The sequence below is a fragment of the Schistocerca piceifrons genome, chromosome 8 (assembly GCF_021461385.2).
Source record: "Schistocerca piceifrons isolate TAMUIC-IGC-003096 chromosome 8, iqSchPice1.1, whole genome shotgun sequence".
Taxonomy (NCBI): domain Eukaryota; kingdom Metazoa; phylum Arthropoda; class Insecta; order Orthoptera; family Acrididae; genus Schistocerca; species Schistocerca piceifrons.
This window is the reverse complement of record NC_060145.1, coordinates 318,354,760-318,368,312: the sequence shown is the minus strand read 5'-3', so window position 1 is coordinate 318,368,312 and position 13,553 is coordinate 318,354,760. Positions and strand designations below refer to the sequence as shown.

Here is a 13,553-nt window from a genome sequence, read left to right as displayed (position 1 = left end):
GACATGTGTCCGGAAACGCTTACTTTCCATGTTAGAGCTCATTTTATTACTTCTCTTCAAATCACATCAATCATGGAATGGAAACATACAGCAACAGAACGTACCAGCATGACTTCAAACACTTTGTTACAGGAAATGTTCAAAATGTCCTCAGTTAGCGAGGATACATGCATCCACCATCCATCGCATGGAATCCCTGATGCAGCCCTGGCGAATGGCGTATTGTATCACAGCCGTCCACAATACGTGCACGAAGAGAGTCTACATTTGGTACCAGAGTTGCGTAGACAAGAGCTTTCAAATGCCCCCATAAATGAAAGTCAAGAGGGTTGAGGTCAGGAGAGCATGGAGGCCATGGAATTAGTCCGCCTCTACCAATCCATCGGTCACCGAATCTGATGTTGAGAAGCGTACGAACACTTCGACTGAAATGTGCAAGAGCTCCATCGTGCATGAGCCACATGTTGTGTCGTACTTGTAAAGGCACATGTTCTAGCAGCACAGGTAGAGTATCCCGTATGAAATCATGATAACGTGCTCCATTGAGCATAGGTGGAAGAACATGGGGCCCAATCAAGACATCAACAACAATGCCTGCCCAAACATTCACAGAAAATCTGTGTTGATGACGTGATTGCACAATTGCGTGCGGATTCTCATCAGCTCACAAATCTTGATTGTGAAAATTTATAATTTGATCACGTTGGAATGAAGCCTCATCCGTAAAGAGAATATTTGCGCTGAAATGAGGATTGACACATTGTTGGATGAACCATTCGCAGAAGTGTACCCGTGGAGGCCAATCAGCTGCTGATAGTGCCTGCACATGCTGTACATGGTACGGAAACAACTGGTTCTCCCGCAGCACTCTCCATACAGTGATGTGGTCAACGTTACCTTGTACAGCAGTAACTTCTCTGACACTGACATTAGGATTATCGTCAATTGCATGAAGAATTGCCTCGCCCATTGCAGGTGTCCTCGTCGTTCTAGGTCTTCCCCAGTCGCGAGTCGTAGGCTGGAATGTTCCGTGCTCCCTAAGACGCCGATCAATTGCTTCGAACGTCTTCCTCTCGGGACACCTTTGTTCTGGAAATCTGTCTCGATACAAAAGTACCGTGCCATGGCTACTGCCCCGTGCTAATCCATACATCAAATGGGCATCTGCCAACTCCGCATTTGTAAACGTTGCACTGACTCCAAAACCACGTTCATGATGAACACTAACCTGTTGATGCTACGTACTGATGTGCTTGATGCTAGTACTGTAGAGGGAAATACGGAAGCGTCCGATCCCACCCGTCTGCTTTGACCCATGACGTCACAAATATGGCGGAAACAAAAACAAACACACACACTTTCCACAAGAAGCCTAATGACACTAACGGGACAAGTGCGGGAAATGGGGTGTTTTGGGTGGGGGGAAACTAAATATAAACAAATTTAGACGCCTTGCGTAGCTACAACGTGTAAGTGAAGACAGCCATGCATGAATACCGACCCACCTCCCCAGGTGTCGTAACCCCTGCAACCCATAGAAGATAAAGATGCTTCAGTAGCTGATTAGTGTTTTTTGTCTTTTTAAAAAAAAAAATCTCACGGGATAGAACGAACAGATCAGAAAGATAAATATAATAAACTAAAACAGAAATTGGAGGAAACATAATTAAAATAAGTAATAAGTGTTTTTAAATTTAAAAAAAATCTCACGAGATAGAACGAACAGATCAGAAAAGTAAATAAAATAAGATAAAACGGAACTGGAGACAGCCACACTCAAACCAAACTCCTCGCCGTCATGACATCACACACAACACCCTTACGTCACGGGTCAAAGCCGACGCGTTGGATCGGACGCTTCTGTCGACCCCTGTAGAGCAATGAGTCGCATGTCAACACAAGTACCAAAGTCAACATTACCTTCCTTCAATTGGGCCAACTGGCGGTGAATCGAAGTACAGTACATACTGACGAAACTAAAATGAGCTCTATCATGGAAATTAAGCGTCTCCGGACACATGTCCACATAACATTTTTTCTTTATTTGTGTATGAGGAATGTTTCCAGAAAGTTTGGCCATACTTTTTTGTAACACCCTGTATAAAGAGGTGGCAATAGCAGTATGCAAAAGGTAGTGGCTCTGGTCTCATAATCTGACAGACGGCCGGTAGAGTAGTGTGCTGACCACAAGCCCCTCCACACACGCATCCTGTGATGCCAATGGGCTGAGGATGACACAGTGGCCAGCCGGTACCGTTTGGAATTCACGGCCTATTCGAGTAGCGTTTAATTTAACAGTAGTATGCGCAGGATAAAACAATATTAACGATAAGTAAAAGAGTGGCTTATGGATGCTCACAGATGCAAGAGGGGAGGAAATTAAGTTAACAATATAAATCTCCAACTGCTACGGTTTTCTAAGCTAACACTTTTATAATCACAAAGTCTAATGTCATGATCAGAAACTGCAAATACAAAAACAGAGCTGAGATAAATGGAAATTCTTCTGTCAATAGGGTCTTCACACAATGCTGCGATTTTGAGCAGTATTTCTAACAGATGACTGTTATAGTTCATATTAACACATATTTTAAATTGTATAAAAAAGTAAATTATAGAGATATTGGCCAACCATTTCTCTCACACTTTTTTAATATTTCAAGTATTTGTTAGAACAGTGCATATACCATGAGAAGCAGCACAGACTAGAAATAACTAAATTACGACTAAGTGTACAGACAATCTTACACTCATATATTACTGGCCTTATAACAGGATGTCAAACATAGCCTTGTGGTATTCACTGGAAAATTTCAGCATAAAATTTAGTCATTTAAGGGCACAATAAATCTTACATACTGCAGAAATGGATGTGTTATAAGACTACAGAGTGTCTGGTGGTGTTCTGAACGACAAGGTTATTAGATAACTTGGTCAACACAGGCAATTGAGGCTGATTGCGCCAATAGCACAAGAAAGAGATGAAAGATTATATGATTGTATCACTGGGGGCGGGGGGGACACCAACTGCTCCATCCTTAACTCTACTGCTGAATTACTTTCATGTGAATATTACAACTTTTCAATGCAAAGTCATAAAAATGTTTAAAATGTGTTTCTTACAAACAAGACTTTTGCTTTATTAAAGCATGTATATACCTTTCATACCAGGTGATATAAATTTCATGGCTTGCTCTCCCAATATCAATAGTTCTGAGAAAACGTCATATACTCTGCAGGCCTTATTTCATCTTTGGTATTTCAGCGGTCTGTCCAACTGTTATGTGCCCAGAAATTGCCTATTTTCAATTCGTTAAGACCTTCATTGCGCATTTTCTCTTGTTGAGGGACATTTCTTAATCAGTTCATTTGATCTCCAACAGTGGAGGGGGCGTTGAATAAATAAGATAGGCAGGCGAAAAAATTACTAGAATATCATTGTTTAGCACTGCTTTAACTAAATAATGCAGCAGATGTTACAAAGGAAGGTAATTTTGTTTGAACAGCATTCTGCCTTATGGTTTCACAGGAATAGTAAATTACAATAAAACTACTACTACTACTAATAATAATAATATAATAATAATAATAATAATCCTAATTAAAGGCCAACCGACATGGACGTAGGTAACGTTACAAGCGTTAATTACTAATGTGGCACAATATCTTACACTAAATAAGCTACTGAACAGTGTACGTTTACTGTTAAAAACGAAGAAAGGAATATCTCAGTTTAATGAAAGTTCTGTCGATTATAGGCGGAGCCAGAGCGTGGAGTGAACGTAGGTGAGATAGGGAATCACCAGTTGATCTGAAAATTAAAGCCATCTGAGTATAGACAGTACATAACACTAGGAAACAGCAGAAACTCTAAATTAGTAAAACCGAAGTAAGAATTCAATCCTGTCCCTGACGACTGCTTGTGAGGTGCCTTTATCACGGCACGAAACCACACTCTTCGTGTAGGACATTTTCTTCAAGGCACCCAGCTGTAGTTTGGATGTTATCTACTAATTCCCCAGTCTGTTAAGCATGCATAATAAATGACGATTATAAACGTCATGACTTACCTCCCCACACAAACCAAGCGGCGTCTCCCAAAGTGTCAGTCTATTGCCAACTGCACCACACCGAAATCGGATTAAAATTTGCTGTTGCCAACCTTGAGTGAATAGTATGAGATTAAAAATTAATTAATTTGTGAGAGTCTATTCTCAGATATTTTAATTATATACATTCCTGTAAACCATGTGAAACTCACTGTCGAATTGTGGGCAGTCAGTAATGTCGTTGAGCACTTATTATTTTAATGCTACGAGTAATGTTGTTCATGTGGAGTAGGCTTTGAAGTATAATGTAACGGTGAGTAACAAAAAAGAAAATATAGAAATATTTGTATTGAAATACGTCACACTTATTTGTTATAGTCAATAATTGTATGTTGGTAGAACTGTACAGAGCTGCCAAAGTTTTCTCCTCCCAGGTCGTTCCAGTAAATCTACCTTTCTGCACTTTTTTTATGCAGATGTGACAAGTTTGTATATAGGTTTAAAAAATCTAGCATTATTCAAAACATTCTCTTAAATGAATTATGCCCATGAAAAATGAAAGAAAGAAGGCTGACATTAAGAGTAGATAAAATGTCCCGTTTCGGGGGTTGTGTTTTTATTATAATTTGATTTTGTGTTTCATTTGCTTTGAATGAAGCAAACGTATTGATTATGTCATTGACTTCAAGTTTCGCAGCTGTGTCGTACACAATCGACAAGATACTGGTAACTAACTCTGGCGATCTGCTTTCAAAGTGAATTACACAGTGATCTCAACTCGCATGGCGGACATCAACTGTTATTTCGTGGGAATTGCTGTCTTCACACGTTGAATTTGAACTGTTTTTATGCGCGAAGTGAACGTACAATAGTACACAACGCGTTAGCACATATACGTGTGTAGGAACGTAACTCCGTGGAGTGGTCCGAACGATATCGCTGCCCTGAGGTAGCCATCCTCATCGCAACTCAAAAGCGGCAAAAGCCGCCGTGGACGTACTCTTGCGTGTTGGTATTGTACGGATATTTGAGCTTCTCCTATCAAGCTCGTCCTCAAAAATGATAAGACGTGGCGATTGTGTGGCGATTATCGGTACTTCAACGCTACCCTGTATTGAACTTACAAGGCTTCGCACATGAACTTGCTGGTGTCACTACATTCAATGTTGTTGACTGTAAAAGGGCCAACTTACAGATACTTATGGCTGACGAGAATCTACCAAAAACTGCAATAAACACGCCAATCGGTTTTTTATTTGTGCTGATGGGTTAAAAAACGCGGTCCGGACTGGCAGAGGTTTATTTACGGCCTCCTATTTAACAAGCCCTTCTGCTGTACGTAACGAGATGACTTGATGATTTTCTTGATAATTTTCTCCCCATGAACACGAGATTCATTTATGCACCATATTGGACAAGTTTGCAGCTCACGGCGTCGTAATTAATAACGATAAATGCCAACTACGGGAAACGTGTTCACCTTCGTTGGACACCCCCCACGCCGGAGAAAGGGAACAAATCCACCTCCTCCTTCCCCTCCGCCCCCCCCCCCCCCCCCAACCTCACATACTCTCAAGAAATTCGACATTTCCTCAGAATTATCAATTTTTGCAGGAGTCTTTCCCCACATGCTGCTGAAACCCTCTTACATCTGACGGCCGCTGCGCGGCAAGAACATCACTGGCAACGACACCTGACGTGGATGCTTGAAACGCAAACGGCCTTCGACAAAATTAAATTCGACCTCGCACAGGCTGTCACCCTCGCTCTTCTGTCACTGGGCGCTCACCTCATGATCACCGCAGACGCCAGCGACGGTGCTATTGTCGCGGTACTTCAACAAGAGATCGCCAGCGTAACACAGTCGCTGCATTTTTTTCTCTCGAAAGTCGACCGTCACTCAGAGAAGTGACTGACTCCTGATAGAGAGCTGTTGGCCATGTATGAGGCGGTCCGCTATTTCCAGGATGACACTGAAGGATGTCCTCTAACCATTTACACCGACCACAAGCCTCTTGCGCACACGAGCAAAAACCGTTGTGTTAACACAATGTCTAGGCGCGTTTGCACCTCGACCTGGTCTCGCAATTTACTACATCCGAGGGGCGGAAAATATAGTCACGGTCTACCTGTCTAGCTTTTAGTAATTCAAGTGCCTTATTTGAAGTGGGGTTAGATAGTGAAACCACGTTAATATCGACCTCTGATGCTTGCAAAACTGTTTCACATACAATCTAGAAAGCTACTTAATAATAAATTAGCCTGCCACAAAACATACTGAAAAAAAACAACTCTAATACGTTACTTGCCGTTTAGTTTGAAAATTTTGCACTGTTGCAGTGTCTGAAGGTTTCAGTCCATTCTTTATCAAACATACTGCGGAGCCGGCCCGAAAATTTGTAGCTAAGATAAACAAATCTATTCCATCGTTCATTAAGGAATTTGTTTTCAACTCCGAACAGTAGGGATTTGAAGAGGGAATGCATATGAAAGGAACGCTGGAAATTAGAGAGAGTTGTACCAAGATCAACTAATATCAATGTTTTAACGCATTCGTATTTAATTGTGCCGAATGTTAATTTGGATGGTAAATTGGCTCGAAAGTTACTTATTGTGCTGCGAGAAGTTGGAGGTGCTCTGCTCTCTACGCTTCTTTCTTGTATGTGTGATCTTGCAAGGGCAGTAGGGAATATTTACGTCACAGCAAGCAAGAGTGAGAAATTGGGTATAAGAGAACTACAACTATAGTATGAACACTGCTTTTGGCCAATAGCTGGTCAAAATACATTGCTTCTGCTTGATTCCTAGTCTGCACAAAAAAATCATACTCCTCTAGGGCAAATTATCCCTCCTAAAAAGTGAGTGACATTGAAGTTATACCACCTGGAACACTGGACAAATTCAGCCTCCGGATATTTGTTTTTCCCATGCCTATAAAAGATATTATCGCGCTTAAAGGGTAGCCAGTTTCACTATAAGCTCCACGATAGACTGTTTCACATTTGGTAGCATGCCACCGCATTTCATCAGTTCTCATTGCCCCGTTATACCAATATGATTCTATATCCATTCGTTAAGAGTGGATATCTAGCTGAACGTCATGCACGGTCCTAAGGAGTTCACCTTCGATCTTGATGGTGCGAACCTTTGCGATCACTGTGGCGCGCCATTTTTCATTCGGTTTTAATGGTGCAAGTTAATGGTTAGTTTTCTACATTTCTTGAATGTCGACGATGTCCATTTTGTGAAGTATAACACATATATTCCATACAAGGTTGATCTCTACACCTCCTGGACACTCATTTTCTGTCGCCCTCCCGATGCATACTGCAAGTCATTAGTAGTTAACATCCTTCCTCTCGTAACTGTTAACACAACACCCGGCGAGGTGGCGCAGTGGTTAGCACACTGGATACTCATGCGGGAGGACAACGGTTTAAACCCGCGTCTGGTAATCCAGATTTAGGTTCAAAGATTTCCCTAAATCTTTCCAGGCAAGTGCCGGGACGGTTCCATTGAAAAGGCACGGCCAATTTCTTTCCCCATCCTTGACGCAATTCGAGCTTGTGCTCCGTCTCTAATAACCTCGATGTCGACGGGACGTTAAACCCAATTTTCCTTTCTTCCTTCGTGTCAACACAACACTTCTATATGAGCCTTATTATAGATTGAAGTTGCGACCACGCACTCAAGCCGTTCCTTGTAAGTTTCACCTGATTACCTACCACAAGACGTTTATTTCGCTATTCGGTTCCATTCAAAAGTTCCTGATAAAGCGGCTCCGCAGCTGCAACGGTAGGCGTTGTTCCTATGCGACGAAACCTATGAGTTCCATTATCGGCCCATCTCACAGCTCTTCAATGCCGAAGCACTTTATCGCTTGCGGCCCAGAGGCCCAATTTGATAGCCATGAAGCGCTGTGTTTTGCATTAGACGCAGATCAGCGACACACCATTGACAAATTTCGGATTACAGCGCAAGAAGTAGCAGCAGAAACGGCTTGTTATCCCCTCCTCCGCAGGGTGTTGTCTGCTGTATGGCAGGGTTGGCTGGAGCACTTGCCTAAGCAGAGCTATCTCGTGTTTCTGTTTTTTGTTTGCTGTCAGTAAAAGCTGAAGCTGGAGATAAAAAACTGACTGAAATGAAAAGGCACTAAGAGTCATCGCTTGATGATACTGACTGGGTTTTTTTTTTCGTCTATGTTCCCTGGTTACATGAAGGTTTGAGACAGGTGTAAAACTGAACTGAAAACTAAATTCCTGTTATTTCTGAATTAGCTACTGGGCGAAGCCAAGGAGAATGTGTCGGAATTTTCCTTAGCGTAATAAACGTATTACATTTGATCAAATCAGAGTTCACTACCCACAGCTACACCATCGCTGATAATTTATCTCACTTCAAATCCAGTAATGTTCTTCTGAATACTCCTCAAATTGAATCATATACTACTCTGCGAAACTGGTCAGTTGTAGAAATACTATTCTACCTTTATCAGTCCGTAATCGTTATTTATGTACATACCACACTGATTAAAGCATTATACTAGGTGGCTTTACAAAAAATAAAGTTTACATAGTGGTATTTTTAACGTCTTCTACACAGTTTCACCAACGTGCCTTATTGTAAAAAGTAGCTTTCTAGGAGGAGAAACAGTAAGTAAAAAATTTGTCTCCTACTTTGGTAGAGTAACTGATAGTAGTACTCGTAAAAGTTGAAACTGTCTGCACTCCTTTTGTAGAATTCATGAAATCTGCGACTCTTGTTGGGAGAGCTCACGACAAACGCAGCTAAACAGTGTTTGATATTTATAGCATTGTGCACGTGCACCAGGTACTTCCTTATCTTCTTCTTCAATTTCTTGAGCTTTAAATAATGGTAAGCTACAACATCATCCACCCAGAAGAGCTCATGATTGCCATTGGAACTGAAACACGTGTGTGATTTGTGCTGGCTTGATGGTTGTCATAGGGCTTCATGCAACGTATCGCATACCACACCAGCCCGTTGGGAACATTAGTGTCATACCGATAAGCGTCACATTGTTCCATATTTATTGCAACGTTTAGAAGAGTTGTGCAACATAATTAAAAACAGTCCTGCCTACACTCATGGATGGGCTTCCTTGGACTTAGAAGAGTTGTGCAACATAATTAAAAACAGTCCTGCCTACACTCATGGATGGGCTTCCTTGGACTGTGCTACCACTTCCTAAAAGTTGTCACACTTAGAAGCAAAGAGGAGGTTACAGAAAGGCACAACACAGAGACAGTTCTACGAGAGTTTTTTTTCTTTATTGTGATTTCATTCCCCTGCCCCATATGGGCAGGGGAGGGCTGTCAGCAGCACAATCCGCCGCTCTTCAGCCGAGTGACATGACCACTAATACGAGAATAAAATGTTACATATAAGACGATAAAAAAGGGGGACATAAAACAGAGTATGGGGAGATAATGGAGGTAAAAATACACTGACGTAGAGACGTTCATGAGGGGACAATTAAAAAAGTCGACATAAAGTTAAAAAACACAGTTTGCGAGTCTTAAAACACAAAGGCGACACTGAAGGCACCCGCACAGGTTAAAAGTCAGCCACAGTATTAAAAATACTCAACACACTTTAAACCCACTTGGAGCACACACGATGAAGAATAAAACTGCCAGGTGGGACTTGCCGAGGGAGAGGCCTGAGAGGATGTAAAAGGAGGGGAGAGCAAGGTGAAGCAGGGGAGGGGTCAGGATGAAAAGAGGAGGGCGTCAGTGGTTACACCAAGAGGCAGGAGACTGGTGGGGCAGGAGATGAAGAGGGAAGACAAGGCAGGAGGGAGTGCAGAGACACCGAAGGGGAGCACAAGAGAAGGGAGGGGGAGTAGGAGGGGAAAGACGCTCAGGAGAAGGGAGGGGGAGGAGAGGGAGCCCTGAGGAGGAGGCAGGAGGAAGATGGGGTTAGAGTTGGTAGGAAGGGTAGATGTCAGAGCGAAGCTCATCATCTGGGAGAGGTAGACGGTGGAAGTTGCGTTGGGAAAGGAGGTGGAGGGTGTGGAGATGGAGAGAGGGTGGGACACAATGGTAAAGGCGTGGCAACGGACTGAGGGTGGAGGGGAAGGGAGACACCAGGGGGTGAGGGGGATCAATGCGGCGGACAATACATAGTGTGCAGATGTGTTCAAGGAAAAGGAGAAGGTGGGGGAAGGGGATGAGGTCGTAGAGGATGTGCGTGGCGGACGGAAGGCGGATGCGGAAGGCGAGACGGAGCACATGACTTTCGAGGATTTGATTTATAGAACCTGGGAGGGGCGGAAATCCAAGCCACGCTGGCATAACAGAGGATGGGGCGGATCAAGGATTTCTAGCTGTGAAGGATGGTGGAAGGATGCAGACCCCATGTCCAGCCGGACAGGAGTTTTAGGAGGCGGAGTCTGTTGTGAGCTTTGTGTTGGATGGTAAGGATATGGGGAGTCCAGGTGAGGTGGCGGTCGAGGGTGAGGCCAAGGTATTTGAGGGTAGGAGTGAGGTGGATAGGACGGCCATAAATGATGAGGTAGCAATCATGGAGACGGAAGGAGCGGATGGTGCGGCATATGATGATCGCCTATACGAGAGAGGAGCGATAGGAAAACATATATTTTGTTCTGGCGCAACCACAAACGCCGGAACGAAGACGAAGATCGGAAAACCAGAAAAGGCAGTGAGGAAACGTCAGCCAATAGGTTGCTGACAAGGACCGAGCTGCGCCATGAGCGCCCCCTGCAAGAAGTGAACATAAGCGCAGCTCCTGCCAACCTCGGCCGCTCAGGTCGGCTCTGTATACGGACAAGACTGGACACGATTCGCCGAGTAGTATCAGTGACGTGTGTCAACTTCCAGGAGCATTACATATAGCCAAGGACTCTAAATTATATTGCATGTCGCCACTCGCTTGCGACTACTACTTGTAAATCTCAACGTTAAGTATTGTCAATCTGCTTATTTGAAATAAAACCACTCACGTTGTTTGAATTGTTGTATAGCATCCCTATAAGCGACGAGTGGGCACGATCCCACGTCTTTACTCTCGAAGGATGTGTGGGCAACCATATGATTGTAGTAGTATGATTCTAGGAAAAATAAAGCTGATTTCTGAAATGCCATTTTTGGAAAACAAATTGTACGCAGGGTACTGTTGGAGTATTCTCAACATACCTAATTAAAATATCTAAACGTTCATTGTTATTATAATTATTAGTTTTACTTATTTTTGTTTTATGTTTTAAATCGCTATTATACTTTCTACATCCATGTTTCTTTTTGTTTTTTTAGTTTACCGTTTGACGTACATGTTTTTGGTAGCTGGAAATAATAACTAACTCTTTTTTATAACACAAAATCATTACGACAGTGATAACATGCAAAGAAATGCTTGAAAAATAACGTCTTTTTTTACACCAGGCACATCAAATGGAGGCACTTTCTTCACATAATATACACGATGGACAACACAATATAAAAAAAATGTTCAAAAGTGTGTGAAATCTTATGGGACTTAACTGCTAAGGTCATCAGTCCCTAAGCTTACACACTACGTAACCTAAATTATCCTAAGGACAAACACACACACCCATGCCCGAGGGAGGACTCGAACCTCTGCCGGGACCAGCCGCACGGTCCATGACTGCAGCGCCCTTCTGTTGGAGAGTTGGCGGTTGATATCTTGTAAATGTGCCATTGCATAGCAGCCTGACAGTGTGATAACAATTAAAGCTCTATAATCTTCATTAGGACAGCAAGTTCCATCTTGGAAGACGAGATAAGTGGCGTGTTCCAAGGCTGTTAATCTATTAACATTAGATGTTTTCTTAGTTAATTTTCTGGTGCACTGGGGATCCTGTAGTTGTGATTATGTGTTGCATGTTAACTCCAGGAAAACCGTAATTAGGTTCCTCTGTGAGAATGTTAGGATATCTCTTTAGCAAATATCGATATTTGTGCTGCAGATCAATCAATGAGACTAAACTGGGTGTACTTCTGTTGAGCCTGTGCTAGCGATTAAAGTTTGTCGGTTAAGTAACTTTTTCGACTTAACATGAAGCATTAGACCAAAATAGTTCAAAAAATCGGCACTAATAATTTCGAGATTCAGTAGGCGCTCACCGGTAGGTACAACAGAACCATTTACAGCGTAGAGTCGCCGTTTCTGAACATTTTTGTTGTCTAGTGCTTTTGCCGGCTACTGCTGAATCAACCAAAAATCGAAGCTCTGGGTTGGGATCAGTTATGGACAGACGAAGAATCGTTTAGCCTCCTCACACAGTGCCGCACGAAATTGGTAGCATTCTAGTTTTCTGTCTGACAATGAAAGTTAGCTCACTGTTGAGAAACAAGGTGGCGTGCATTTCTTCGTGTTCAGCTTTTATTTGTAATGATACCAACACATGGGATGTTTCTGTGCACACCGCGGTGATTTCGATCCGCTTCGCAGTCGTTTCCAAGTTCGTAGCTTCTGAATCTGCCCCTTTATTCGTGAAAACTGCTTTTCCAGATGGGGAAGTCTGTCATCTTCAGAAGGAGGCGAAATAGATGCAGCACTATATACGAACTGAACTGGCCGTCGTAATTTCTACGATTTTCTCAGCCATAGAAGGTGATACATCGAGACTAACATTTTCACTAGCTGCTAGGACAGAGTGCGCCTTGGTTGGTAGCCCCTGAAGAAATATTGCTCTGAAAAATATCGTCGGCTAATTTAGCTCCGACAAGAGCATACATTTCTCTCAGCAAAGTTTATGTCTGTCTCCTAGTTCTACTTCAGCCAGGAATTTTAAAAATGTACGTGATACTGATTCTTCGAATTCTGAGGTACGGAGTGTTTTTGAGACTGATGGCTGATAGTGGCTGTATGAAATCCGAAATTCTCAGCAACTTTTCTGTCTTTTTAACCAAAAATATAATATTTTGTCACTTCATTGATCATATTTGGGGTAACAAACACCTAGGTTTCCATGATGGTGTGTTTGTCATGAAATCGCGTACTTTATTGGAGTAGTGAAATTGGAATAATGTTTGTGATTTTTGTGTACTCTCCAATCACGTTAGCAATTCACCAGCCAAATTTCTAGTAAAAATGACTATTTATTTAGTCCACAATACAAAACTACAGTATATTTTTTAGTCGTGTTGCAACGGATAGGTAAACAAATACAGAAGATTATTTGCTCCGATATGTAGCGATATGCTTAACAGAGTTTTTGCTTGACTGTATCAATAACATAAAAGGAGGGTTCTTTGCCACGGTTAATTGTTTCCTGCCTTGTAACACAATAGCTGTTACTGTGGAAACGTGACCCTCAGAAACTAGCCGGGCAATATCTGAGACCGGGCCATTTTAGCAGCGTAAGAGGAGAATTCCTTGCTAAAAGTCATTAGTTCCACAGCCATTGGTATGGAATTCAGGTTGCCCGGCACTTGGCAGGCATGGGTGACGCCCATCGCCTGCTTCGCTTTGGGAGTTATCGGAGCAACTTTGTAAGTA

At 42.5% G+C, this 13,553-nt stretch overlaps 1 protein-coding gene across 1 annotated transcript in view; it reads right to left on the bottom strand.

Moving 5' to 3' along the window:
• The window catches only part of LOC124712056 (cellular tumor antigen p53-like), an 82,197-nt gene extending 78,071 nt beyond the window's left edge, over positions 1-4,126 (bottom strand). The window contains exon 1 of the mRNA XM_047242351.1: positions 4,071-4,126. The gene's annotated coding sequence lies outside the window, so the exon portion shown is untranslated. The remainder of the gene's footprint in view (positions 1-4,070) is intronic.
• Positions 4,127-13,553: the final 9,427 nt, after the last annotated feature.